Source organism: Drosophila novamexicana, unplaced genomic scaffold (genome assembly GCF_003285875.2).
Source record: "Drosophila novamexicana strain 15010-1031.04,08,12 unplaced genomic scaffold, DnovRS2.1 tig00004560-arrow-pilon, whole genome shotgun sequence".
Taxonomy (NCBI): domain Eukaryota; kingdom Metazoa; phylum Arthropoda; class Insecta; order Diptera; family Drosophilidae; genus Drosophila; species Drosophila novamexicana.
In genome coordinates, this window is record NW_020825054.1 from 1,920,674 (window position 1) to 1,925,565 (window position 4,892).

The following is a 4,892-nucleotide window of genomic DNA, read 5'->3' on the forward strand; positions in this document are numbered from 1 at the left end:
CGAAAGTTAGTCTGCTAATTGAAAAAGGAAACTTTTAATCGATAACATTGAAAAATATTTGGAGAGGCCATCTTCGAGATCCAGAACAGTGTACACTCTGCCCATTTGATCAGTAATATCTACACGGAATTTAGATTTGCTATAAAATAATATAGTTTCAGACTTTTTTTGTCCCTATCAATTTTGACCGAATTATGTTTCGTTTTCAGCACCAGGACCTTTTTGTTGACTTACTTTTACATGCTGTCAATATAGCATTACTTGTTTTATTAATTACAGATGAATATTGAGGTAAATTTGATATTGTCCTAAGGAATATCTTTTCTGAATTAAATCTAGTTATATTGACAGAGAATGCTGTTGCACTTAGCGTTTGGTATTTTACTTATTTAACTTTCTCTTTAGTTTGCAAAGAAAATGCAAATATGATCACCGAGTTATTAGCCCTTTCTTAGGTTTATTAAAGTAATAAAACTAATTTTGAAATATTAATAGGAATCTTCGACGTATTGTTGGAGCTATTATCGGTCAAATTGTTCGCCACGGACATGCCTTTCAGCTATCCAATCCATTCCAATGTTTGTCTCTGAGATAGCTATTTCCATTAGAGATTCTTAAAAGTTTTTCCATTATTGCAGTTAAGGAGACTATTATTTCCCTTTTCGCATAAAGCTATGTCAGTAGGCGTTACTTGAAATGCGTCGTCAACATGAATTATTATTTCAATAAATGTAAGACTTTTTTTTTCGAATTTTCGTTTACTTAATTTATGTATTTTTATTTTTCATATCGCCTGCGCTCGCAAAATGTAATTAATTAACTTTCACAACTTGGGAAAAAGTGCTATGAATCAAAGTCAAACTAAGGCAAGAAGCAAAAAAGTTTCTGTTCCTTAAAGTTTTATTCAAGTTAACATAGAAAAGGTGTTGCCATCAATTGATGGTTGACGAATTAATTGAAGGGCAATTTGGACAGTACGAGAAAAAAAGAAATCAAGCAATAAACAATATAACAATATATGTAATATTTATATAACATAAACTTTGTATGTCCCTAATTTTATTTTACAGGGGATATAACCACCTTTATTTAGAGGATACTCTTTAGCCGAGTAATTAAGCTCTAGCCAATGTGAATTTAAGTAATTTTTGTTGAAACGTTTTTATGTAGATATTATAGTAATGGTAATTGTTCCCCTTATTTGTTTACCGATAATTTCTTCTTGGGCATTTAAAGAGCGATGCTGCGAATCTATCTCTAACAGAATATGAAATTCATTTTTTAGCGCCCTATTATTCAATTTTGTCAGCTCGACAGAACTAATGAATCTGACAGGAGTGAGCTGATTACAGTTGTAGAATTTGAAAATAATTTTTTAAAAGCATCTGACAGTGATGTGCTATCAACTGTCGCAATCAGACCCAAACCGCATTCTGCATCCTTTCTGGGAAAGTTTCTTCTTAAGCAAGATAAGTCACGCAACCTGTTTGTGTAGAGGCAGAGTGATTCACAGCTGGTATAAATACACTGGCGTTGGTTTTATAATCCCCTTGGCAGCTAACAAATGTGTGCACATCCGTTTTCCTACCGCTGTACAGCTGCCCATTCCCAGCTGCGAGTTAACAACAATAGTCGAATCTGAGGAACCTGCCGGCCAACAGACAAAACGTAAACAAACGCAACGCATTCCAGTTGGGCGAATGTGTTGAGCTCAGAAAGTTTCTGGTCCATTGCCCTCACCTGGCTAAAACTCTATCTGGTATCTGTTCCATCTACAATTAGGTTGGGAAATTCTGAGCTTGCACCGCGTGCAAATTGCTTAGCGAAAGCAAACAAATTAATCAAAATCAACTCGAAGCTGTGCAACTGAGTGGGCTTCGAGCAATGTTCCATGTTTTTCCAGGATGCTCTCTACCAGTGCCCAGGCCAGACGATTTTGAACTAACTGCATTTGGCTTTGCACCTCACCATGCTGCTCTTTCCCTATTTCAACCTTTGGCTCAACAAACAACCTTTCTTGGCTTTTGAGTTAAGCCAACCCTCGGGATTGAGTGTGTGAGGGTTGAGCTGACGCAAGGCCACCGAAAAGGTGAGGTTGTCATAGAGTAGTCTGAGAGATAAGCTGGAAATGCTGGTTAACCAGCGAAGAACAGAGCTTCTGATAGCAATGCCAAATTTGTTTTTATTGACTAATGATCTACCAACCTTTATTCACTGCTTAACCAAAAGCCGGAGTAAAATATACATTGCAATAATATATACTGCTCAGTACTTATGCACACATTCATTTGAAAATTTTGAACAGTCGGAGAAGGGTTTTCAGAGTAGGGGAAGCTACACATAATTTTAGAAATATTTTGTATATGCTTTTCAATAAAATATAGAAAGACTAGCGGTTAAAGCCCGGCCTTGCACGTATGTGATAAGATCTATGTTCTCTAACAACAAACAGTTATATATAAAGAGATATATATTCAGGAAAATGAACTACAAACTAATTATTCCGAGATACGATCAAAAAACTGAACCAAGATATTGATATTTATCGATTTGGGAGAAGGGCACCACATTATGTGCATAGCGAATGCAATCAACAATATAGACTGAAGGACAGCTGGCCCAATTCATAATAAAATATTTATATTTTCCGCACCTGTCACTGGCCCCGTACCACATCCGACCATCCCACTGTTGACTACTACAGCTGGGCTACTGTCCCTATCTGTCTATAATTTGCTCTTGTTGGCTAGCATTACCCACCGACCGGATGCCTTTCGCTCACGCTCAAACTGGCTTAGTGAATGATGAACAGCCAAAGGGGTGGCATTTTCTAGTGCCGGGGAAGGAAAGTGGAATTGTTTCAGTGTCTCTACTGCGACTTTTTCTTGCTAATTAGTATGTATGTTCAAACATCATTTTACCATCATCGCCACTCCACATCATCCAATTTGCTTCCACCTTCATGCAGAAAAGTCCACATTAAGAAAAACTTAACAAAAGTGTGTTGAAAAATGTTTAATATTATTCAACATCTTAATATTTTTAATTAAATCAACATTTAAGTTGATTATCAAGACCTGTTTGTCCGCCGTTTTACCCATTTTCAATGGTTTCAGGGTATAAAAACCAAAGAGGGCAAAGGAGGCAGATTTAAATTTTGTTATAAACAAGTCGGCAGCCAAGAATATGGACGCATATACATAACCAACCCAAGTGGAGTGCGCATGGTGACAAAGTACTTATGTATATGGAATAATGCATGTTTTGCGAAGAACTTAGGCAACAACGGCCATTAGGCAACCATATCAATTAAAACCGTGCTTGACTTGAAAACCGTTTCAAAGCATGCAATGTTTATGCGCATGTTGCTACCCTTTATTGTTGCTGTTGGCTGAATAACCGCAGAAAAGGAAACTTCTGTGTCAGGCTGGCAAGAGATTCAGGCAAAGTTTGGCGATTTAACGTACACATCCTAACGTAAATACATCAAAACAGATTGTTGTTTCTGCTGAAGACAGTTTTAATAGCTTTTAACAAGGCTGCATGCGATTTGGTCAAAGTGCAGCAGCTCGATACTGACGCCCATTTGAGCACCTTAGAGTGACTGACACACATGGCGTATACGCAGCAATTAAAAATTCATTATTATACCCTTGCAGAGGGTATTATAATTTTGTCGTGAAATGTATAACGCATAGAACCAAACTCGGCATTTATTAGTTTTACTAAGCTCCTCATATGTATCCAAATCGTATTAAGATCGGACTACTATATCATATAGCTGCCATAAGAACGATCGGTCGTAAATTAAGTTGTTGTATGAAAAAACATTTTGTTTTTCAAGATATATTGACCAAACTCGTCATTTATTAGTTTTCGATACTCGTCATATATAGGCAAAATTCTATTAAGATCGGAACACTATATCATATATCTGCCATAGGAACGATCGGTCGAAAACTAGGATTTTGATTAATAACCCTTTTTGTTTATCAAGATATCTTGACCAAACTCGTCATTAACTACTTTCCCTGTGCTTCTTAGACACGCGCACCATAAGCATTATGAAAAGGTTGGGTCTGCAAGGGTATTAGATCTTCGGCGTGCCGAAGATAGCCTTTCTTCCTCGTTTTTACTAAGGTCGATGTTCTTTTGATTAGTAAAATGCTTCTTCGTTTAACTAAACAGTGATTCAATCATTTACTATGGCAGATTATTATAAATTTAACACTAAAATAAATGATGCACAGTTGACTAAATATATATATTTGATTTACGTAAAAGCGTTATGGTTAATTTTTGGTCATATATATATTCCTAAACATTAAACATATTGTTGAGAGTATTTGTCTGTCTAAGACGCTTCCCTCGAGCAGTTTTGTGTTTCTGTTTCTTTTGAATTTCGCCGTGATTCGCTCTACACAAATTGTGTGCAACAACAGCTGGAACACTGGCAACGCAAACGGCAACAGTTACATGAATCAAAACCATTTCAAGCTATTCATCGTATGACAGCAGGCAGACGGATTAATCGTGTAGAAAACGTAAGACGCATCCAGCAGCAACAGGAATAACGTGTGGTAGATTTGGGTTTCGAATAGTGAGGTGGTTTTGGGGCTTAGTTTGTGGGCTTTGTCGTGACGCAGCAGGTTTCATAAATTAATTCATCTCATTAAGTAGATGGCAATAGTTTTACCTTTTGTTTCGTATCGCTGTGCAGAAAACAAAATGGCGTACAGTGCCGGGCCGTGCAACTTCCGGTGGTCCAACGAGCCAAGCTTAAGCTGCCTGCCATCCAGGAATATAAAGAGTAAATGCAGGGCATTTGCTGTTGCAAGTGCTGTTGTGTTTGTTGCCTTTCGTTTGAACTAAGTAAATTGAATTTAGCTCCA